General features: G+C 42.1%; 1 protein-coding gene across 2 annotated transcripts in view; it reads left to right on the top strand.

The window, feature by feature from the left end:
- fbxo34 (F-box protein 34) overlaps positions 1-26,229 on the top strand; it is a 50,134-nt gene that overhangs the window by 8,406 nt on the left and 15,499 nt on the right. The gene's annotated exons all lie outside the window — the stretch shown is intronic.

Here is a 26,229-nt window from a genome sequence, read left to right as displayed (position 1 = left end):
TGGACAGATGAGTCAAAAATGGAACTTTTTGGTGACATGGGTTATGTCTGGCGAAAAACCAAACACTGATCATAATTCTTCCACAGCCATGTGAAAGACTGATCGACAACTACAGGAAGCGTTTTGGTTGCAGAAATTGCAGCTATAGGTGGCCCAACCAGTTATTTGTATTTATTATGGATCCCCGTTAACTGCTGTCAAGTAAGCATCTACTCTTCCTGGGGTCCAGCAAAATTAAAGCAGTGATACATATTTAAAAACCTTACAAAAGATTTGACCTGTGTGTGTGAATAGTGTGTATGTTATCGTGTGTTTCGTGTATTCATGTTTGTGTTGCTTCACAGTCCCACTTTCATAAGGTGTATTTTTGTTTTTTTTAAATAAAATTTTACTGCTTGCATCAGTTTCTTGATATAGTCATGACTTTATGTAGTACTGTACGCCTCCCATAGTCTGTTCTGGACTTTGGGACTGTGAAGAGATGTCGTGTGGGGTATGCATGAGTGCCAGTAGTTCAAACAGACAGTTCGGTGCGTTCAACATGTCAATACTTCTCGCAAATAAAAGTAGTGATGAAGTCAATTTCTCCTCTCCACTTTGAGCCAGGATAGATTGATATACATATTATTGTTAGCTCTGTGTACATCCAAGGACCAGCAGTGCTTCCCTGTTCTGAGCCAATTGCAAATTTCCTATCCCTCTTTGTGGCATTTGACCACACAACTGAACAGTAGTCCAGGTGCTACAAAACTAGGGCCTATAGGACCTGCCTTTTTGATTGTGCTGTTAAGAATGCCGAGCAGCGCTTTATTATGGACAGACTTCTCCCCATCCTAGCTACTGTTGTATCAATATGTTTTGACCATGACCGTTTACAATCCAGTGTTACGCCAAACAGTTTAGTCTCAATTAACACATGACTCATTACAATGTTTAGTGAATGATTTGTCACAAATATAATGCCTTTAGTTTTGGAAATACTTAGAACTGACTTATGCCTTGCCTCCCATTCTGAAACAAACTGCAGCTCTTTAAAACCTGTTGTGACTCGGGGGCAATATTTTAATTTTTGGAAAAAAACCCGTTCCCGTAGTAAACGGGATATTTTGTCAGGACAAGATGCTAGAATATGCATATAATTGACAGCTTAGGACAGAACACTAACATTTCCAAAACTGTAAAGATATTGTCTGTGAGTATAACAGAACTGATGTTGCAGACGAAAGCCTGAGAGAAATCCAATCCGGAAGTGCCCCATATTTTGAAAGCGCTGCTTTCCAATGAGTCCCTATTGAGCTGTGAATGGGCTATCAACCATATTACGCTTTCTACGTATTCCCCAAGGTGTCTACAGCATTGTGATGTAGTTTTACGCATTTATGTTGAAGAATAGCCGTAGGCGGCTACATTGCGCAAGTGGTCACCTGATGCCCCCAGAGAGATTCTTGCGTAAAATACAGAGGTAGCCATTACTCCAATCGGTCCTACTGAAAAACTAATTGTCCCGATGGATATATAATCGAATAGATATTTGAAAACACCTTGAGGATTGATTATAAACAACGTTTGCCATGTTTCTGTCGATATTATGGAGCTAATTTGTAATATTTTTCACCGTTTTCGTGACGGCAATTTCCGGGCGATTTCTCAGCCAAACGTGAAGAACAAATGGAGCTATTTCGCCTACAAAAATAATATTTTTGGAAAAAAGGAACATTTGCTATCTAACTGGGAGTCTCGTGAGTGAAAACATCCGAAGCTCATCAAAGGTAAAAAATTTAATTTGATTGCTTTTCTGATTTCCGTGACCAAGTTACCTGCTGGACAAAATGCTATGCTAGGCTATCGATAAATGTACACAAATGCTTGTCTAGCTTTGGCTGTAAAGCATATTTTGAAAATCTGAGATGACCGGATGATTAACAAAAGGCTGTGTGTCAATATATTTCATTTGTGATTTTCATGAATAGGAATATTTTCTAGGGATATTTGTGTCCGTTGCGTTATGCTAATTAGTGTCAGGCGATAATTACGCTCCCGCATGAGGGATGGGGAGTCGGTAGAGGTTTTAAGTGTTGTAGTCATTTCAGTTGCTAGGGTAGCTGACATGTATAGTGTTGCGTCATCCGCATACATGGACACATTGAGTAAAGCCAATGTTGTTAGTAAATATTGAAACGGGGCCTAGACAGCTGCCCTGGGGAATTCCTTATTCTACCTGGATTTTGTTGGAGAGGCTTCCATTAAAGAACACCATCTGTTCCATTAGACCGGTAACTCTTTATCCACAATATCGCAGCGGGTGTAAAGCCATGACACAAGTTTTGCAGCAACAGACTATGATCAATAATGTCAAAAGCCACGCTGAAGTCTAAAATCGCCTCCACAATCTTTTTATCATCAATTTCTCTCAGCCAATCAGTCATTTGTGTAAATGCTGTGCTTGTTGAATGACCTTCCCTATAAGCTTGCTGAATGTCTGTCAATTTGTTTGTTTATTTATAGCATTGTATCTGGTCAAACACAATTTCTTCCAAAATTTTACAAAGCGTTGGTAACGGGCTAATTGGTCGGTTATTTGAGCCAGTGAAGGGGGCTTTACTGTCCATAGGTAGTGGAATAACCTTTGTTTCCCTCCAGGCCTGAGGGCGCACACTTTCTAGTAGGCTTAGATTTAAGATATGGCAAATAGGAGTGGCAATATCATCTGCGATTATCCTCAGTAATTGTCCATCCAAGTTGTCAAATCCCGGTGGCTTGTCATTGGTGATAGAAAACAATACATTCACTTCACAGAATTCAAAATGACAATTCTTGTCTTTTCATAATTTGGTCAGATATACTTGGATGAGTAGTGTCAGCATCTATTGCTGGCATGTCATGGCTAAGTTTGCTAATTTTGCCAGTGGGTTTTGTGATCAATGATGGAGTGGAGTTTGCCTTTTTGCCCAACATTTCATATAAGGTGATCCAAAGCTTTTTACTATCATTCTTTGTAATTTATCTTAGTTTCATAGTGTAGTTCTTTTTATACAGTTTAGTCACATGATTTCTCAATTTGCAGTACGTTTGCTTATCGGTTGTACAGCCAGACCTATTTTCTTATTTTGCCTCATCCCACTCAACCATACCATATTTAAATTCCTCATCAATCCACAGGGATTGAAGTTTTTACAGTTATTTTCTTAATGGGTGGATGCTTATTAGTAACTGGGATAAGCAATTTCATGTGTCAAGTGCAGGGTTTGGTTGCTCCTCATGACACACTACGGACCAACAAATATTCTTTACATCAACAACTTAAAAATCGCTACAAAACGTATTGTATAACCTCTTATACACTACATTAGGCCCAGCCTTTGGAACTTTGGTTTTTCTAGATCTAGCTACTACATTGTGATCACAACATCCAATGGATTTGGATACTGCTTTAGACAAGATTTCTGTGGCATTAGTGTAGATGTGATCAATACATGTGGAGGATTTCATTCCTGTGCTGTTTGTAACTACCCTGGTAGGTTGATTTGATAACCTGAACCAGGTTGCAGGCACCAGTTACAGTTAGACGCTTTCTCTTGAGTGGGCAGCCTGATGAAAGCCTGTCAATATTTACATCACCCAGAAAATGGTACCTCTGTTGATATCATTTACATGATCAAGCATTTCACACGTTATCCAGATACTGACTGTTAGCACTTGGTGATCTGTGACAGCTTCCCACCAGAATGGGTTTCAGGTGAAGCAGATGAACCTGTAGCCATACTACTTCAGCAGTATTTAACATGAGATCCTCTCTAAGCTTTACAGGAATATGGTTCTGAATAGAACAGCCACAACTCCACCTTTTGGCATTTGTCTTTTTATGTAGATCTTATAACCATGTATTGCTACCACTGTATCATCAAAGGTATTATCTAAGTGAGTTTCAGAGATTGTCAGAATATGAATGTCATCTGTTACTAGCAAATTGATTTCATGGACCTTGTTTCTTAAGCTGCGTTATTAACGTGGGCTTTTTTTAAATTACTTTTCTGGGATGCTTGATTGTTTTTATTGCTTTAGTGGGAAGCTTAGTAGAGGTAGACATGCTCAGGTTATTTATGTTAGTGCAGGGTGTCCTGCACACAGTGGACATCCTGCTTGGGCACATCACCTCCGTGCTAACAGTTTTACTCTGGTTCATAGGCATGTGATTACTGCATACAATAACTGTAGGATCAGCATAGGGATTCAGGGCAGTAAGAGGGACATACATTAGGTTACTTGCGTTGTATTCCAACGCACCTGGGATAATGTACATTTTGCTGAAGCATTATGACAAGTGACACAATGGTAAGGAATAAATGAGCTGGGCTTGGGTCATTGATAAGTCATTGTCTTAATGCAGCCTTGTAATGCTGTGAAAGGATCCAGGAACCCAAGTTATTTGGGCCAGATATTATGGGGAGTTTGGTGTCAAGTAGTGACCCATTCAGATCTTTAAAATCCATCTTCAGCTGTTCTGAGCTGCCCTTCATAATGTCATTCAACCCCACATAAACCATGACAGTTTCAGCCCCCGGTGCCTTGGGAAGCAACCTGATGATATCCTGAACTGTAATGGGGCAATTACTTTTTCACACAGGGGCATTGGGTTAACTTTGTTTATATACAGTCGTGGCCAAAAGTTGAGAATGACACACTAATTTCCACAAAGTTTGCTGCTTCAGTTTCTTTAGATATTTTTGTCAGATGTTACTATGGAATACTGAAATATAATTACAAGCATTTCATAATTCTCAAAGGCTTTTATTGACAATTACATGAAGTTGATGCAAAGAGTCAATATTTGCGGTGTTGACCCTTCTTTTTCAAGACCTCTGCAATCCGCCCTGTCATGCTGTCAATTAACTTCTGGGCCACATCCTGACTGACTGGCAGGCCATTCTTCCATAATCACTGCTTGGAGTTTGTCAGAATTTGTGGGGTTTTGTTTGTCCACCTGCATCTTGTGGATTGACTACAAGTTCTCAATGGGATTAAGGTCTGGGGAGTTTCCTGGCCATGAACCCAAAATATCAATGTTTTGTTCACCATGCCACTGAGTTATCACTTTTCCCTTATTGCAAGGTGCTCCATCATGCTGGAAAAGGCATTGTTTTTCACCAAACTGTTCCTGGATGGTTAGGAGAAGTTGCTCTGTGTAGGTACCATTCTTTATTCATGGCTGTGTTCTTAGGCAAAATTGTGAGTGAGCCCACTCCCTTGGCTGAGAGCAAGCCAACAAATGAATGGTCTCAGGATGCTTTACTGTTGGCATGATACAGGACTGATGGTAGTGCTCACCTTGTCTTCTTCGGACAAGCTTTTTTCCGGATGCCCCAAACAATCGAAATGGGGATTCATCAGAGAAAATGACTTTACCCCAGTCCTCAGCAGTCCAATCCCTGTACCTTTTGCAGAATATCAGTCTGTCCCTGATGTTTTTCCTGGAGAGAAGTGGCTTCTTTGCTGCCCTTCTTGATACCAGGCCATCCTCCAAAAGTATTCGCCTCACTGTGTGCAGATGCACTCTCACCTGCTTGCTGCCATTCCTGAGCAAGCTCTGTACTGGTGGTGCCCCGATGCCGAATCAACTTTAGGAGACGGTCCTGGCGCTTGCTGGACTTTCTTGGGCGCTCTGAAGCCTTCTTCACAACAATTGAACCGCTCTCCTTGAAGTTCATGATGATCCGATAAATGATGATTTTGGTGCCATCTTACTGGCAAAAATACCCTTGCCTGTGAAGCCCTTTTTGTGCAAAGCAACGATGACGGCACGTGTTTGATTGCAGGTAACCGTGGTTGACAGAGGAAGAACAATGATTCCAAGCACCACTCTCCTTTTGAAGCTTCCAGTCTGTTATTTGAACTTAATCAGCATGACAGAGTGATCTTCAGCCTTGTCCCTGTCAACACTCACACCTGTGTTAACGAGAGAATTACTGACATGATGTCAGCTGGTCCTTTTGTGGCAGGGCTGAAATGCAGTGGAAATGTTTTTGGGGGATTTAGTTTGTTTGCATGGCGAAGAGTGACTTTGCAATTAATTGCAATTCATCTGATCACCCACTTGCCATCTTACAAACTGAGGCAGCAGATTGTGAAAATTAGTATTTGTCATTCTCAACTTTAGGCCACGACTGGTGCAGTATTTTTGGAAAAAATCTATTATGAGAAAAAAAACTGGTGATTCCTAGCGTTTGAATACATTTTCTGACCAATGCATGCTATATTTGGATCGGTTTGGGGTCCACGGACCGATGCATCTTAAACATTTGAATTGGGGGCCGATGCATATCGACGAATTGTTACATCCTTAGTAAAAATCATATCCAACATCCTTTCTCCTAATGACTTTTCTATGTGAGAATTGCCAGAACAATTGGAGATGCCAAAAATATTTTGGGCCTTCCTGGTATGGAATCGCCCAATATTGGCATTGCGCAGGTATAGGTTAAGCTAGATATATCCTACATGCTTTTAGGTTTAGTGTGCAAATCATCTGGAGTAGATGTAGCCCATGCGTTGCAACCTTTCTATGAACAATTAAAGAGAACCTCTTTAGTGTGTAGTCAAGTGCGGCTGTCTGAAAGTTCCACCCGTTGGTGATTTGGCCTATTCCTCCCACCAAGGCATCCTGACAACTGGACAGCCCACAGTGTCAAACATGTTTGTCCACTCTGTTAGGACTCACACAGCACTACCAGAGAGAAAGATGTGTTGAACACCGGTTTTTCCTACGTGGCAGAAACAAGCTGTTGATTGCCTTTGAATTTATTTGGAGTGGGTGAGACGGGCCAGGCCTGCGAGTGCAACAGGTTATGACAAGCTTTTTGTCTTTTAGATAAGTGGCTTTTAATCCTGTTCTGTTCTCACTGTTCTCTCGCTGCTCTGTCGTTGTCTTTACTCCCAGGCAGCTTTCCACCTGAGCCCCAATAATTCACTCTTGACAACTTGCGAAAAGCTGCGTTATTTTTATATTTATGGTTGGTTGACCTATTACTAAGTCGACACCAAAGGAAATGTACTTTTTGTAATACAAATGATTGTGTTTGAATAATTAGTGTTCGTGCTGTATGAGTTGTTGCCTTGCCTGCTGATTGTCCTTTACATTTCAATGTGGCTGTTTAATACCTATACAGCAAGTGTTTTTTATATTATACTGTGAATGCATGCTCCTACATGCTCTTTGTCCCTCAGTGCATTCCATTATTGGTCATCTCGTACTGAGTCATTTGGGAAATGCTGAAGTTGGAAGCATGCTTTGACGTTAGGCTCCATACAATTGCAACAAAGCAATGGCATAGAGTTTGTTTTGCGACATGCAGACAGACCAACTGTATGGACGTTTAGATTACTGTAATATATGAAATGCCGTAGCATAGGAGAACTGTGACTGAATGGTGTGCGACTGTATGAAAAGGCTAGATAGGAAGGAATTCGCTAAGCCAAAAATAACTGGGGTGTTTTGTACAAGGTTTGTTGAAAGCCTATATCCATTTTCTCACTTGAGTGAGAAAAAATGAAGTTCTGTTTTCTCTGCACTCCATCAACATGTTGTGGTTGTTTCTGTTCCCCTTTGAGTCTATCCAATAGGCAGGGTGAGATTTTATTTTAATTTTACCTTTTAACTAGGCAAGTCAGTTAAGAACAAGTTCTTATTTTCAATGACTGCCTGTACCTTGTCAGCTCGGGGATTCGAATCAAATGCTCTAACCACTAGGCTACCCTGCCGCCCCACCCTGCCAGGTGTGCTGTATGTTGTTGCTATTGCTATACCTGTTGTGTCAGAGCTGAAGCTTTTTGCTTGGCAAAGGAGGTTGAGACAAACTTCTGGCTGTGCACTCTAGCTACTCATCATAGCTCTTCACCCCCCCCCCCCAAAGTAGACTAATTACTGAACAGGTGTGAACTTCTGAGTAGAGGTGTGGAATTTAAGACCAGCCCTGTTAGGTACGAGGTCCTCTGTTTGTGTATGCCTGTGATGGTCTGTTGTTGATGGACTACACGTGTAACTGGAGCATTGACATAGATTTCTAATCTTCAGAAATATGGACATTTTTATTTTTGGTTTGAACTTTTGAAGGATCTGATTTCAATAGTCAAATTGTTTGTTGGCTTGCCTAATATTTCACTATTTTAGATTGACGTTTCTGAGCTAATGGCTTTATCGGCCCAGGCCCCAGCTAGCTGATAGCTACTGATAACTGAAATGCTGCCAACTGAAGTGCTGTTGAGACTGTGGCTCTGAGTCTCAGTGGCCATGACAGATTCATGTTGCTATGAGATCACCCCCAAATCAATGGTCTTGTGTGCCATGTCACTGTTCAGACAAGACAGCACTTGTTACAGTTCGTCAGTGCTGCACAGCATTGGTGTGTGGACTGTTGAGTGTATCATGTATGTCTCTTTACTTGATTTATGAGTTTTGTGTTCTATCCAGGCTACTTGCACAACTTTTACTGGTCAGTCAGGGGTCAGAATGCATAATTTTGACGATATATATCGTATTGTTTTAACTATCGCTATAATGTTCTAGTTGGCTCATTTTCTCATGGCTCTCTTGTCCCTCTGCAGCAGACATATGGTGAGCAATATGTTTGGAACATCGAATCGCAATACGCATACTCTGAACAGATTGTAAACGCAACATGCAATCATTTCAAAGATTTTAAGGAATTATATAAAGAAGTCAGTCAATTGAAATTAGTTAATTAGGCCCTAATCTATGGATTTCACCTGACTGCGAATACAGATTGGTCACAGATCCACGACATGACAAAAAGTATGTGGACCCTTGCTCGTGTGAACATCTCATGTCAAAATCATGGGCATTAATATGGAGTTGGTCCCCCCTTGTTGATTCTATAATAGCCTCCAATCTTCTGGGAAGGATTTCCACTAGATTGCTGCGGGGACTTCCATTCAGCCACAAGCGCATTAGTGAGGTCGGGCACTGATGTTGGGCGACTAGGCCTGGCATGCAGTCGCCGTTCCAATTCATCCCGAAGGTGTTCGATGGGGTTGAGGTCAGGGCTCTGTGCAGGCCAGTCAAGTTCTTCCACACCAATCTTGACAAACAATTTCTGTATGGAAAATGTTATTGTATGCTGTAGCTTTAAGATTTCCATACACTGGAATTGTTTATTTTTATTTCACCTTTATTTAACTAGACAAACTAAGGGGCCTAGCCCAAAGCATAAACAGCCCCAGACCATTATTCCCCCTCCACCAAACTTTACAGTTGACACTATGCATTTTGGCAGCTAGTGTTTTTTTTGGGCATCCACCAAGCCCAGATTTGTCCGTTTCTACTGCTCCTGACACCAATGGTAACGGGCTTTACACCACACCAGCCGACGCTTGGCATTGTGTATGGTGATCTTAGGCTTGTGTGCGGCTGCTCGGCCATGGAAACCCATTTTATGAAGTTCCCGACAAACAGTTGTGCTGACGTTGCTTCGAGAAGCAGTTTGGAACTTGGTAGTGAGTGTTGCAACCTAGGACAGATGATTATTACGCTCTATTCACTAGAGGTCTATCGATTAATCGGAATGGCTGATTTAATTAGGGCCGATTTCAAGTTTTTTAATAACAATCAAAAATCTATTTTTGGGCGGCAATTTTTATTTTACATTTTTTATTTTAATAAAAAAAAATACCTTTATTTAACTAGGAAAGTTAGTTAACACATTCTTATTTTCAATGACGGCCTAGGAACGGTGGGTTAACTGCCCTTGTTCAGGGCCAGAACAACAGATTTTCACCTTGTCAGCTCAGGGAATCCAATCTTGCAACCTTACAGTTAACTTGTCCAACGCTCTAACCACCTGCCTCTCATTACACTCCACGAGGAGCCTGCCTGTTACTTGAATACCGTAGAAGCCAAGTTGCGAGCTTGCATTAAACTTGTCTTATAAAAACAATCAATCATAATCACTCTAGTTATAACTACACATGGTTGATATTACTAGTTTATCTAGCGTGTCCTGCTTTGCATTTAATCGATGCATCGCTGGGGGATGATTTAACAAAAGCACATTTGCGAAAAAAGCATAATCGTTGGACGACTGTACCTAACCATAAACACCAATGCCTTTCTTAAAATCAATACACAGAAGTATATATTTTTAAACCTGCATATTTAGCTAAAAGAAATCCAGGTTTAGCAGGCAATATTAACCAGGTAAAATTGTCACTTCTCTTGCGTTCATTGCATGCATAGTTGGTATATGCAACAGTTTGGGCAGCCTGGCTCATTTAACTATTTTGCCAGAATTTTACGTATTATGACATAACATTGATTGCCTCGCCTGGTTCACCAACTACTTCTCTGATAGAGTTCAGTGTGTCAAATCGGAGGGTCTGCTGTCCGGACCTCTGGCAGTCTATGGGGGTGCCACAGGGTTCAATTCTTGGACCGACTCTCTTCTTTGTATACATCAATGAGGTCGCTTTTGCTGCTGGTGAGTCTCTGATCCACCTCTACGCAGATGACACCATTCTGTATACTTCCGGCCCTTCTTTGGACACTGTGTTAAGAAACCCTCCAGGCAAGCTTCAATGCCATACAACTCTCCTTCCGTGGCCTCTAATTGCTCTTAAATACAAGTAAAACTAAATGCATGCTCTTCAACCGATCGCTGCCCGCCTGTCCAACATCACTACTCTGGACGGCTCTGACTTAGAATACGTGGACAACTACAAATACTTAGGTGTCCGGTTAGACTGTAAACTCTCCTTCCAGACCCATATCAAATATCTCCAATCCAAAGTTAAATCTAGAATTGGCTTCCTATTTCGCAACAAAGCATCCTTCACTCATGCTGCCAAACATACCCTTGTAAAACTGACCATCCTACCAATCCTCGACTTTGGCGATGTCATTTACAAAATAGCCTCCAATACCCTACTCAACAAGTTGGATGCAGTCTATCACAGTGCAATCCGTTTTGTCACCAAAGCCCCAGATACTACCCACCATTGCGACCTATACGCTCTCGTTGGCTGACCCTCATACTCGTCGCCAAACCCACTGGCTCCATGTCATCTACAAGACCCTGCTAGGTAAAGTCCCCCCTTATCTCAGCTCGCTGGTCACCATAGCATCTCCCACCTGTAGCACACGCTCCAGCAGGTATATCTCTCTAGTCACCCCCAAAACCAATTATTTATTTGGCCGCCTCTCCTTCCAGTTCTCTGCTGCCAATGACTGGAACGAACTACAAAAATCTCTGAAACTGGAAACACTTATCTCCCTCACTAGCTTTAAGCACCAACTGTCAGAGCAGCTCACAGATTACTGCACCTGTACATAGCCCATCTATATTTTAGCCCAAACAACTACCTCTTTAACTATTAATTTTGCTCCTTTGCACCCTATTATTTTTATTTCTACTTTGCACATTCTTCCATTGCAAATCTACCATTCCAGTGTTTTACTTGCTATATTGTATTTACTTTGCCACCCTTGCCTTTTTTTGCCTTTACCTCCCTTATCTCACCTCATTTGTTCACATCTTATATAGACTTGTTTATACTGTATTATTGACTGTATGTTTGTTTTACTCCATGTGTAACTCTGTGTCGTTGTATGTGTCGAACTGCTTTGCTTTATCCTGGCCAGGTCGCAATTGTAAATGAGAACTTGTTCTCAACTTGCCTACCTGGTTAAATAAAGGTGAAATAAATAAATAAATCAAATTAAAGGTTGTGCAATGTAACAAGAATATTTAGACTTAGGGATGCCACCCGTTAGATAAAATACCGAACGGTTCCTTATTTCACTGAAATAAATAAACATTTTGTTTTCGAAATGGTAGTTTCCGGATTTGACCATATTAATGACCTAAGGCACGTATTTCTGTGTGTTATGTTATAATTAAGTCTGATTTGATAGAGCAGTCTGACTAAGCGATGGTAGGCAGCAGCAGGCTCGTAAGCATTCATTCAAACAGCACTTTCGTGCGTTTTGCCAGTAGCTCTTCACAAGCACAGCGCTGTTTATGACTTCAAGCCTAATGGCTGGTGTAACCGATGTGAAATGGCTAGCTAGTTAGCGGGGTGCTAATAACGTTTCAAAAGTCACTCGCTCTGAGACTTGGAGTAGTTATTCCCCTTGCTCTGCAAGGGCCGCGGCTTTTGTGGAGCGATGTGTAACGCTGCCTCGAGTGTGGCTGTTGTCGACGTGTTCATGGTTCGAGCCCAGGTAGGGGCGAGGAGAGGGACGGAAGCTATACTGTTACACTGGCAATACTATAGTGCCTATACATCCAATAGTCAAAAGTACATGAAATACAAATGGTATAGAGAGAAATAGTCCTATAAATGCTATATTAACTACAACCTAAAACCTCTTACCTTGGAATATTGAAGTCTCATGTTAAAAGGAACCACCAACTTTCATATGTTCTCATGTTCTGAGCAAGGAACACAAAAGGTAGCTTTTTTTACATGGCACATATTGCACTTTTACTTCTCTAACACTTTGTTTTTGCATTATTTTAACCAAATTGAACATGTTTCATTATTTATTTGAGGCTAAATTGATTTTTATTGGTATTATATTAAGTTAAAATAAGTGTTCATTCAGTATTGTTGTAATTGTCATTATTACACAAAAGAAATGGTCCAATTTTAATCGGTATCGGCTTTTTTTGGTCCTCCAGTAATCGGTATCGGCGGTGAAAATTCATATTCGGTCGACCTCTACTATGCACTCAACGGTCCCATTCGGTGAGATTTTGTGGCCTACCACTGTGTTCGACTTGCCGTACCATAACATAACTCCACCGCCACTATAGGGCACTCTGTTCACACCGGAAATGGAAATGGCTTTGTATAAGAATTGCAGCAGACAGCCCCACCCCTCCTTTTCTTGACTGTTTAAAGTGCTATTGTATTAGGATGGAAACTCCTCAGTAAGTTCAGGTAAAGGAAGCGCCTTATGAAAGGAGAGGGTAGCCCATAGGGAAACAATCTCTAGAATGTGCGTCCCGATTCAAGTCAATGGGTCTGCAATGGATGGAGCAAGAGCTTTTTAAAAGTGACTGTAATATTGATTATATTTATATGGTGCAGCTAGGCAATCATGGATAGGGACATGGTGCAGCAGCACAGAATTTGGTCTGGTCTAGAAGCTGCTACTGATGAAATTGAAGGTCCTGTACAGCTGTGCTCTGTGGGCTTCTTTGTTATTCAGGGTGTCCTCGTTGCATCTCTTCTCGACCTAGTCATGGGACTGGAGCATTGGCTTGGCACAGGTTTGTGTATGACGTGGCAATTGTAGTTTATTGGAGTAGCAGGAGGGAATCTAAAACCTACAGACATAATCATGAAGTAGCTTACTATACTCTTGAATAATGCAACAATTCACAAGCATGTGCAGACAACTAAAGGGTTTATTTTGTTCGTACACACGTTAAATCTAACTTCCAAGACAATAGCACAGCTATCTAGATACAGCTAGTGCATTAGCATATCAAACATGAATGTTATCAGGGGTTATACAGAAGTTATTTTACAATCGTTTCATTCTGAACAGAACCACAAGTTGAGATTCCACAGGGAAAGTTCACCCACAAAATGACACATTGGTTTCCTTGTCTATGGACTGCTTAAAGGGTTTGAGGAAATCCATGCGTTGCTTTATTTCCCTAACACTGTTTCCAAATGCTAACCTTTTAGCATTTTTGGACAGAGATCCCATTCAAGTCTTGGTACTGATTTATTAGAATTTTTCATGCATCATGTCCAAGTAATCCGAAAGGATCTCAAATTGATTGTGAAACTCATTAAAGTAATTTACAGATTTCAACATGATGTGCAAAAAATGCTAATATCGGTCCCATGACTTGAATGGGATTTGTGCTTCATGCGTTTTGAAATGGTGCCAGAGAAACTTAACCAAAGCATGGATTTATTTCATACCTTGTCAAGACTGCTTACAATTTGTCATTTGGGTGAACTATCCCTGTCTCTACGATGACAATTTCATAATGTAACAGGCTATTACTGCAATTTCAGATAACTCAATAAAACAAGTCTCAAATATAATGAAAATGTCTACACATTTTTTGCCATTTCAAAAACATTTCTCTGCTATTAAGTTTTTTTACTGTAGGAATGTTGGGCTCAGCAAGGCAATTCTGTTTACACTGCCCTGCTTGGAGATGGGCATCTATCAGGCGAATGTCATGCATGGCCTCTGGAGTTAGCTTTTGAGATGAGTTTACATTACAGTAATGTCTCTCGAATGATTTGATACCCCTCGAACATCCTTAATACTTAGATTGATGCACAGGTCAATCTAACATAAAAAAAGATCTTTGTTGCTTTGGCTGCATCTCAATCTACCACATCCGGCTATGTCGGCCTTCCTCATTTGCGGTGGAAGGTGGCCGAGCTACAGTGGTGTTTGTCAGACCATGAGACATACCGAAAAATATTTTTTGCCTACAAACTAATATAACTGCTCTATGGAAAGATGAGACCCTCACGAACACGATGGTGTCCTCCGTTTTCCTCCACAGAAGTCGCTATAGTTAATGTGCCAGCTTTTGTTTGTAGCGTCCAAAACTTTTGGGCTACAAGTGAGTGACACCACTGTAGAAAGGGGAGTCTCTCACAAACACTATGGTAGGCCTAGGCGGTATTTTGGAAATAGTCATGGGTTGGTGTTTCAATACAGTCAATATCGTTAACTATTTCTTTATCAGTACATTCTTTAGTTTTGAAGCAATTTAAGTAAACACCTGCAGTCAACTTGTGCAACGCGTTAGGGGAAAAAAGCAGATTGCGTTCTTATTTTACGTTATGAAGCCTAGTTCCCCAGCACTTTTTAAAATTTTTTTAACCTTTATTTCACTAGGCAAGTCAGTTAAGAACAAATTCTTATTTTCAATGACGGCCTAGGAATAGTGGGTTAACTGCCTGTTCAGGGGCAGAACGACAGATTTTGGACCTTGTCAGCTCGGGGATTTGAACTTGCAACCTTTCGGTTACTAGTCCAATGCTCTAACCACTAGGCTACCCTGGGCCAGTCAACTATTTGTTTGTAAATAGTAACAGGAGGATGTGGGAGCAGGTGAATCTAGCTGTGCATTGACGGGTCGCCTTTTATATTGAAAGTCATGTTTAAAAAAAAAAAAAAATTGATTCAATACAGGGTTCAGGTGATGTGCAACTATAGTTTTCCTTCACAGAAAATACAGTAGTGCAACACATTCGACAGAAAGTAACTTTTGTTTTCATCAGATGACAACTGAAGTGTAACACAATTTGGCTTGCAGCCACACAAGCAAATGAGCGTAGAATGAAAAGGCAGTGTTTTTTGCTAAAAATTATGCATAGCCATCATATTTGTAATGTTTAGGCCTATCATAGAAAGAATAGACAGCTACGCTACCGTTCAAAAGTTTGGGGTCACTTATAAATGTCTTTGTTTTTGAAAGAAAAGCACTTTTTTTTCCCCTTCCCATTTTTAAAATGGCATCAAATTGATCAGAAATACAGTGTAGACATTGTTAATGTTGTAAATGACTATTTGTAGCTGGAAACGGCAGATCTTTTATGGAATATGTACTTCTATGTAGAGGCCAATTATCAGCAACCATCACTCCTGTGTTCCAATGGCACGTTGTGTTAACGAATCCAAGTTTATCGTTTTAAAAGGCTAATTGATCATTAGAAAACCTTTTTGCAATTGTTAGCACAGCTGAAAACTGTGCTGATTTAAAGAAGCAATAAAACTGGCCGTCTTTGGACTAGTTGAGTGTCTGGAGCATCAGAATTTGTGGGTTTGATTACAGGCTCAAAATGGCCAGAAACAAAGGACTTGCTGCTGAAACTCGTCAGTCTATTCTTGTTCTGAGAAATGAAGGTATTCCATGTGAGAAATTAACACGAAACTGAAGGTCTCGTTCAACGCGGTGTACTACTCCCTTCGCAGAACAGCGCAAACAGGCTCTAACCAGAATAGGAGTGGGAGGCCCCGGCGCACAACAGAGGACGAGCACATGAGTGTCTAGTTTGAGAAACGGACGCCTCAAGTCCTCAACTGGCAGCTTTGTTATATAGTACCCGCAAAACACCAGTCTCAACATCAACAGAGAAGGCGCCTCCTGGTTGCTGGCCTTCTAGGCAGAGTTGCAAAGAAAAAGCCATATCTCAGACTGGCCAATAAAAAGTAAAGATTAATATGGGTAAAAGAACAGACACTGGACAGAGGAACTCTGCCTAGAAGGCCAGCATCCTGGAGTCGCCACTTCACTGTTGATGTTGAGACTGGTGTTTTGCGGGATCTAGACTCTGTTAACACCACCCCAGGTTTAACTTGCTATCGAAGTGGCTCATATTTTTTTGACCTTTGTATTTAACTAGACAAGTCAGTTAAGAGCAAATTCTTATTTTACAATGACGGCCAAACCCTCCCCTAACCTGGACGACGCTGGGCCAATTATGCGTCATGGCCAGTTGTGAGACAGCCCGGGATTGAACCATTGTCTGTAGTGAAACCCCTAGCACTGATATGCAGTGCCTTAGACTGCTGCACCACTCGGGAGGCCCCTGTCTGGTTTGAGAAGTCAACGCCCTTTGGATTAGTTATTTGTACAGCTGCCACTGCTATCCTGATTTCCTTGTGGTTTTTTTCTCCTCCATCTCAGCCCTGTCTGCTCCTCCCCCTCTTCTCCAAGTAGAACAGGCAGGCCCATTGCCCTAGCGACTCCAGATTCCACACAGACACAGCGTGTACTGCTGCAGGAGAGCCAGTACTGCATGTGTAAACTTTTGTTAATTTGCACAATCTCTTGTTCACGTTCGCTTGTAAATGTCCAAACTCACCAAAAATGACATTCGGTAGCTCTATATGTGTAACTTTATGAGCTGGATTGCCTGTCGCTGCAATTTGTTTATTTTCATGTCACTATTACTTGTGCAAATTTTGTTAGCATTCTGGGCTTTTTTGCGTTTTTTGACGCCCACTTGTATACTTGCTCTACGACAAGAGAACACTGACGTTTCCAAAACTGCAAAGATATTGTCTGTGAGTGTCACAGAACTGATGTTACAGAAAAAAACAGATAAAAATACAATCAGGAAGTGCCGCATTTTTTGAAACCGCCTCACGGCAATGACTCCTTATGGCTGTGGAGGAGCTAGTAGGAGTCAGCTTACCTTTTCCACGTTTTCCCCAAGGTGTCTGCAGCATTGTGACCTATTTGTAGGCATATCATTGGAAGATTGACCCTAAGAGACTACATTTCCAAGGTGGTCGCTTGGTGTCCTCCGTCGCAATTATTGCATAATCTCCAGCTGCAGTATTTTTCCGTTTTCTTCTGATGAGAAGCCAGCTGCCACCACTGATAGATTATCGAATAGATATGTGAAAAACACCTTGAGGATTGACTCTAAACAACGTTTGCCATGTTTCTGTCGCTATTATGGAGCTAATTTGGAAAAAAGTTTGGCGTTGTAAGTGACTGCTTTTTCGGGGGGGTTTTTCTTAGCCAAACGTGATGAACAAAACGGAGCTATTTCTCTTACACAAATAATCTTTTTGGAAAAAATGAACATTTGCTATCTAACTGAGTCTCGTCATTGAAAACATCCGAGGTTCTTCAAAGGTAAATTATTTTATTTTAATGCTTTTCTTGTTTTTGTGAATGTTGCCTGCTGAATGCTAGGCTTAATGCTATGCTAGGCTATCAATACTCTTACACAAATGCTTGTGTAGCTTTGGTTAAAGCATATTTTGAAAATCTGAGATGACAGTGTTGTTAACAAAAGGCTAAGCTTGTGTTTCAATAAATTTATTTCATTTCATTTCATTTGCGATTTTCATGAATAGGAAACGTTGCGTTATGGTAATGTGCCTGAGGCTATGATTACGCTCCCGGATACGGGATTGCTCGACGCTAGAGGTTAAGCAAGTAAAAGAAATCTAATGGCTAAATGATCCATGGTATGACCATCTTAAAACAATTCTATATCTTGGCTTAGTAGAATTCCCCCCCCCCCCCCCCCGGCTTTGGTTATAGTTAACCTCACAATCTATGTGAAAAGAGTGTGTGTGTGTGTTCGTTCGACCAGTTTAATCGTACTGATGTGCTGTGCTGTACACAGAAGGCTTGGAAGAATTTGTGTGCATGTTACTTGCTTTAGTTTTACTCCCCGGCATGCATACACCCACACTCATACACTGGTGCTGTGCGGCAGGCCACAATGGGCAGCAGAGAAGCGCTGGGTTGTGAGAACTCGCTAAAGAGAAAACGCCTCTGGAGAAGAATGTTGAGGAACCAAATAAATCAGTCCCTCTTAAAAATATATTTTTTTAAATGCGCTGTGAAATGGCCAAAGGCCTAGTTCCAGTTTTTATTTATTCTAGGTTGGTAATTCTATATTAATGCAATGATATTTTGATTGTGCATTTTCAGCATAGTGTGGTTTTGTTATCAAAATGAGTGCCTGTATCCACATAGCTTCTCGGAGTGAGAGTGCTGTTCCAGGATCAGTTTAGCCTTTTAGATCATGCTGAATAAGATCATATGGACAGATCCTTTATCAGCACTTCTACTCAGATTTTCTTTGTTCATACAGGCCCACGTCTTAATCATTTTGATTTCATTATCTTATCCATTATGATTGAAAGGGCAAAACCGATCTTAGCTCAGCACTCTTAATCTGAGAAGCGGCTAAATGGGCCTTTTAATTTATGTTCAGTAGCCGCTGGAAAAATGTATCTTTAGCTTGTGAAATGGGGACACTTTACATATGCATGACAAAAAGTAGGCCTAGTGTTTTCTCACCCTTTTTGTCCTCAATTGTTCGTCTGTGCACGGCGAAGAATTCTGTCTCACTGAAAATGAGGTCATATTAATGTGAAATGGTTGTAACTGATGCGCACCACTGCAAGGGGATGAGGAGCAAGCGGTGGCTGTGCCTTCGTGGCTTTCATTCGCGCCACTGCTCGCTGTGTTTGCTACAAATATACACAAGGTCTAGTTTAAGTACACCTAGTATAGGGTCGGACCCCACACCTACTCATTCAAGGGGTTTTCTTTTCTTTTTACGATTTTCTACATTGTAGAATAATAGTGAAGGCATCAACACTATGAAATGCATGTAGTAACCAAAAAATGCTTAAACAAATAAAAATTATATTTGAGATCCTTCAAAAAAGCCACATTTTGCCTTGATAGCTTTGCACACTCCTGGCATTCTCTCAACCAGCTTCATGAGATAGTCACCTGGAATGCATTTCAGTTAACAGGTGTGCCTTGTTAAAAGTGAAATTGTGGAATTTCTTTCCTTAATGTCTTTGATCCAATCAGTTCTGTTGAGACAAGGTAGGGGTGGTATACAGAAGATAGCCCTGTTTGGTAAAAGGCCAAATCCATATTATGGCAAGAATAGCTCAAATAAGCAAAGAGAAACGACAGTCCATTACTTTAAGACATGAAGGTCAGTCAATCCGGAACATTTCAAAGTGCAGTCACAAAAAACAAATCATTTTATTGGTCACATTACACATGGTTATCAGATGTTAATGCGAGTGTAGCGAAATGCTTGTGCTTCTAGTTCTGACAGTGCAGTAATATCTAACATTCACAACGACTACCTTATATACACACACATGTAAAGAATGATGAATGGATTAATATGTACATATAAATATATGGATGCGCGATAGGCAAGATGCAGTAGATTGTATAGAATACAGTAATAACATATGAGTTGAGTAATGTAGGATATGTAGACATTATTAAAGTGGTGTTATTTAAAGTGACTAGTGATAATTTGTTAAATGTAATTTAATTAAAGGTATTACTGGCCAGAGATTTGAGTCTGTTGACAGCAGCCACTGTTTGTAAATGGCTGTTGAGCAATCTGATGGCCTTGAGATGGAAGCTGTTTTTCAGTCCCAGCTTTGATGCACCTGTACTGACCTCGCCTTCTGGATCAGAGGGGTGAACAGGCAGTGGCCTTCCTGTGACATCGGGTGCTCTAGGTGTCCTGGAGGGCAGGTAGTTTTCCCCCAGTGATGTGTTGTGCAGACCTCTGGAGATTGTTGTGGGCGGAGCAGTTGCTGTACCAGGAGGTGATACAGCCTGACAGGATGCTCCTTGATTGTGCATCGGTAAAAGTTTGTATTTTGGTGACAAGCCAAATTTTTGTTGCGCCTTCACCACGCTGTCTATGTGGGTAGACCATTTCAGTTTATCCGTGATGTGTACGCCGAGGAACTTAATACTTTCCACCTTCTCCACTACTGTACTGTGCATGGGGGTATGCTCCCTCTGCTGTTTCCTGAAGTCCACAATCATCTCCTTTGTTTTGTCGATGTTGGGTGTGAGGTTGACACCACATTCCAAAGGGCCCTCACCACCTTCCCTGTAGGCAGTCTCGACGTTGTTGGTAATCAAGCCTACCACTGTAGTGTTGTCTGCAAACGTGATGATTGAGTTGGAGGCGTGCATGGCCACGCAGTCATGTGTGAACAGGGAGTACAGGAGAGGGCTAGAACGCACCCTTGTGGGGCCCAAGTGTTGAGGATCAGCGGAGGGGAGATGTTTCCTACCCTCATCACCTGGGGGTGGACCGTCAAAGTCCACCTCCCAGTTGCACAGGGTGGGGTCGAGACTCAGGGTCTCGAGCTTTATGACAAGTTTGGAGGGTGCTATGGTGTTAAATGCTGAGCTGTAGTCAATTAACAGCATTCTTACATAGGTATTCCTCTTGTCCAGATTGGATATGGCAGTGTGATAGTGATTGTGTCGTCTGTGGACCTATTGGGGCAGTAAGCCGTCAAGCGCAATGATGAAACTAGCTCTTATGAGCACAGGAACGGAAGACCCAGAGTTACCTCTACTGCAGTGGATGAGTTCAATTAGAGTTACCAGCCTCAGAAATTTCAGCCCAAATAAATGCTTCAGAGTTCAAGTAAGTTTTGGCAAGTCGGTTAGGGCATCTACTTTGTGCATGATGCAAGTAATTTTTCCAACAATTATTTACAGACAGTGAACTATAATAGATTATTTCAATCACAAGCTTCTGATAGGCTAATTGACATCATTTGAGTCAATTGGAGGTGTACCTGTGGATGTATTTCAAGGCCTACCTTCAAACTCAGTGCCTCTTTGCTTGACATCATGGGAAAATCAAAACAAATCAGCGAAGATCAAAAATAAATCAATTGTACTCCCAAGTCTTCATTCTTGCGAGCAAGTTCCAAACACCTGAAGGTACCACGGTCAGTATAAACACCATGGGACCACGCAGCCGTCATACCGCTCAGGAAGGAGACACGTTCTGTCTCTTAGAGATGAACGTACTTTGGTGCCAAAAGTGCAAATCAATCCCAAAACAACAGCAAAGGACTGTGTGAAGATATTGGAGGAAACGGGTACAAAGTATCTATATCCACAGTGAAACGAGTCCTATATCGACATCACCTGATAGGCTGCTCGGCAAGGAAGAAGCCACTGCTCTAAAACCGCCATAAAAATGCCAGACTACGGTTTGCAACTGCACATGGGGACAAAGATCATACTTTTTGGAGTAATGTCTTCTGGTCTGATGAAACAAAAATAGAACTGTTCGGCCATAATGACCATTGTTATGTTTGAGAAAAAAGGGAGGCTTGCAAGCCGACGAACACCATCCCAACCGTGAAGCACAGGGTTGGCAGCATCATGTTGTGGGGGTGTTTTGCTGCAGAAGGGACTGGTGCACTTCACAAAATAGATGGCATCATGAGGAAGGAACATTGTAGCTATATTGAAGCAACATCTCCAGACATCAGTCAGGAAGTTAAAGCTTGGTTGCAAATGGGTCTTCCAAATGGACAATGACCCCAAGCATACTTCCAAAGTTGTGGCAAAATGGCTTAAGGACAACGAAGTCAAGGTATTGGAGTGGCCATCACAAAGCTCTGACCTCAATCCTATAGAAAATGTGTGGGCAGAACTGAAAAAGCGTGTGCGAGCATGGGAGGCCTACAAACCTGACTCAGTTACACCAGCTCTGTCAGGGTGAATTTTGGCCCATTCCTCCTAACTTATTTTGGCAAGCTTGTGGAAGGCTACCTGAAACGTTTGACCCAAGTTAAACGATGTGAAGGCAATGCTACCAAATACTAATTGAGTGTATGTAAACTTCTGACCCACTGGAAATGTGATGAAATAAATAAATGCTGAAATTGTGTGTGTGTGTGTGTGTGTGTGTGTGTGTACACTGCTCAAAAAAATTAAGGGAACACTTAAACAACACAATGTAACTCCAAGTCAATCACACCTCTGTGAAATCAAACTGTCCACTTAGGAAGCAACAGTGATTCACAATACATTTCACATGTTGCTGTGCAAATGGAATAGACAACCGGTGGAAATTATAGGCAATTAGCAAGACACCCTCAATAAAGGAGTGGTTCTGAAGGTGATGACCACTTCTCAGTTCCTATGCTTCCTGGCTGATGTTTTGGTCACTTTTGAATGCTGGCGGTGCTTTCACTCTAGTGGTAGCATGAGACGGAGTCTACAACCCACACAAGTGGCTCAGGTAGTGCAGCTCATCCAGGATGGAACATCAATGCGAGCTGTGGCAAGAAGGTTTGCTGTGTCTGTCAGCGTAGTGTCCAGAGCATGGAGGCGCTACCAGGAGACAGGCCAGTACATCAGGAGACGTGGAGGAGGCTGTAGGAGGGCAACAACCCAGCAGCAGGACCGCAACCTCCGCCTTTGTGCAAGGAGGAGCAGGAGGAGCACTGCCAGAGCCCTGCAAAATGACCTCCAGCAGGCCACAAATGTGCATGTGTCTGTTCAAACGGTCAGAAACAGACTCCATGAGGGTTGTATGAGGGCCCGACATCCACAGGTGGGGGTTGTGCTTACAGCCCAACACCGTGCAGGACGTTTGGCATTTGCCAGAGAACACAAAGATTGGCAAATTCGCCACTGGCGCCCTGTGCTCTTCACAGATGAAAGCAGGTTCACACTGAGCACATGTGACAGACTGACAGAGTCTGGAGATGCCGTGGAGAACGTTCTGCTGCCTGCAACATCCTCCAGCATGACCGGTTTGGCGGTGGGTCAGTCATGGTGTGGGGTGGCATTTCTTTGGGGGGGCCGCACAGCCCTCCATGTGCTCGCCAGAGGTAGCCTGACTGCCATTAGGTACCGAGATGAGATCCTCAGACCCCTTGTGACACCATATACTGGTGCAGTTGGCCCTGGGTTCCTCCTAATGCAAGACAATGCTTGACCTCATGTGGCTGGAGTGTGTCAGCAGTTCCTGCAAGAGGAAGGCATTGATGCTATGGACTGGCCCACCCGTTCCCCAGACCTGAATCCAATTGAGCACATCTGGGACATCATGTCTCGCTCCATCCACCAACTCCATGTTGCACCACAGACTGTCCAGGAGTTGGCAGATGCTTTAGTCCAGGTCTGGGAGGAGATCCCTCAGGAGACCATCCGCCACCTCATCAGGAGCATGCCCAGGCATTGTAGGGAGGTCATACAGGCACGTGGAGGCCACTCACTACTGAGCCTCATTTTGACTTGTTTTAAGGACATTACATCAAAGTTGGATCAGCCTGTAGTGTGGTTTTCCACTTTAATTTTGAGTGACTCCAAATCCAGACCTCCATGGGTTGATATTTGATATCCATTGATAATTTTTGTGATTTTGTTGTCAGCACATTCAACTATGTAAAGAAACAAGTATTTAATAAGAATATTTCATTCATTCAGATCTAGGATGTTTTATTTTAGTGTTCCATTTATTTTTTTGAGCTATATATATATATATTTATTTATTTACAGTGCATTTGAAATTATTCAGACCCCTTGACTTTTTCCACGTTGTTACAGCCTTATTCTAAAATGGATGAAATAGCCCCCCTCCCTCATAAATCTACACTCACTCCCCCATAATGACAAAGCAGAAACATGTTTTACTAATGTTCTAAAAAAAATACCTAAGTTTTCAGTTCTTTGTTAAAATACCCTTTCCTCAGTTCTTTGTTGAAGCACCTTTTGGCAGGGTTTACTGCCTCAAGTCTTCTTGGGTATGGCTCTACAAGCTTGGCACATCTGTATTTGGGGAGTTTCTCACATTCTTCTCCGCAGGTCCTCTCAAGCTCTGTCAGGTTGGATGGCGAGCGTTGCTGCATAGCTATTTTCAGGTCTCTCCAGAGATGTTCGATTGGGTTCAAGACCGGGCTCTCTGGGCCGCTCAAGGACATTGAGGCTTGTCCCGAAGCCACTCCCGTGTTGTCTTGGGTGTGTGCTTTGGGTTATAGGTTGTCCTGTTGGAAGGTGAACCTTCGTCACAGTCTGAGGTCCTGGCTTTCATCAAGGATCTCTGTACTTTGCTCCATTTGTCTTTCCGTCAATCCTGATTAGTCTCCCAGTCCCTGCCACTGAACAACGTCCCCACAGCATGATGCTGCCACATCATGATTCATCTTAGTAATAGTGCCATGTTTCCTCCATACATGATGCTTGAAATTCAGACCAAAGAGTTCAATATTGGTTTTATCAGACCAGTGAAAATTGATTCTCATAGTCAGAGTACTTTAGGTGCCTTTTGGCAAACTCCAAGCGAGCTGTGCCTTTTACTGAAGAGTGGCTTCCGTCTAGCCACTATACCATAAAGGCCTGATTGGTGGAGTTGTCCTTCTGTGGTGGTTCTTTTTCTGGAAGGTTCTCCCATCTCCACAGAGGAACTCTGGAGCGCTATCAGAATGACCATCGGGTTCTTGGTCACCTCCCTGACCAAGGCCCTTCTCCCCCGATAGCTCAGTTTGGCCAGGCGGCCAGCTCTAGGAAGAGTCTTGGTGGTCCCTAACTTTTCCTTTAAGAATGGAGGCCACTGTGTTTTTGTGGACCTTCAATGCTGCAGAAATGTTTTGGTATCCTTCCCCAGATCTGTGCCTTAACCATCCTGTCTCTGAGCTCTACAGGCAATTCCTTCGACCTCATGGCTTGGTTTTTGATCTGACATGCTCTGTCAACTGTGGGACCTAATTTCGACAGGTGTGCCTTTCCAAATCCAATTGAATTTACCGCAGGTGCACTCCCAAGTTGTAGAAACATCTCAAGGATGATCAATGGGAACAGGATGCACCTGAGCTCATTTTCAAGTCTCATAGCAAAGGGTCTGTAGTTATGTAAAAAAAGGGATTACTGTTTTCACATTTTTATTCATTTTCAAATCTAAACCTGTTTTCGCTCTGTCATTATGGGGTATTGTGTATAGATTGAAGGGGGGGAAAAAACATAATCCAGTTTAGATTTAGACTGTAATGTGATACAGTAGAGGATATTTTTTAGATCATGCTGTGTATTTATCCATGTCCAGGAATGACCTGAATCGAGTGAAACCAAACATTTAGGATTTGAACCGCCTTGTCCACCCATGTCCAGCCACCCTGTCAGGGACAGTCTTTGAAGTAAAGGAGGTTCATATGATTGTGCACATCCTCAACTTAAGAATTCTGGTGCTAGGCTAATAAATAATGCTGATATAATGGAATGGAGTCGGGCAGTCTAATCATCATTGTGTACCATGAGGTGCTAGCCTGTCCCTCGGTGATTGACTGACTTGTGTTTTAGCTAGCCAAGTGTTTGATAAGCAGAGCAGGCTTCCCTTCCCCTCTGTCCCCCCCAGTCCCCTGGCTGGCCACTGTTCCACTATTCTCAAATCAGCTTTTGTTCAGGCTTATCTGGTCTTCATGGCTGACATATCTCTTTGAAAACAAACTGGGCGCTTGTTTTTTCCCAGCCAGCGAATGAGAATGGGGGAAGGATTCAAGGTTCTGTCCCAAATGGTACACTGTTCCCTATATAGTGCACTACTTTTAGAGCAGTGCCTTATGGACCCTGGTCAAAAGTAGTGCACTAATGGGGAGTAGATAGGGTGCCATTTGGGATGCTACTTTGAAGGGAGTGTGTTTCCACTTCAGTGTTGGCTCAGTTTGAACTGAATGTACAGTTTATCAGTCTGAATAGTTGCAAACAAATTTTGGTTTCATATCTGACTTGGAAGTTGAAGGTGGAAAATTATTTGATGTATGTTGGCACATGGCACATGTTTGTTTAGGCTATCTGTGGTTGACTTGTTGCAGTTCAGTGATGTATTTTTAGATTTATTGGATAGTGTTGGAAATGAGGCATAAGATAATGGAAACTCGGGTGGTTAAACCAC

This window comes from Oncorhynchus masou, chromosome 21 (assembly GCF_036934945.1).
Source record: "Oncorhynchus masou masou isolate Uvic2021 chromosome 21, UVic_Omas_1.1, whole genome shotgun sequence".
In the NCBI taxonomy this organism is placed as follows: Eukaryota; Metazoa; Chordata; class Actinopteri; order Salmoniformes; family Salmonidae; genus Oncorhynchus; species Oncorhynchus masou.
Note: the sequence above shows the minus strand (reverse complement) of the source record. Positions and strands in the feature narration are given on the sequence as shown.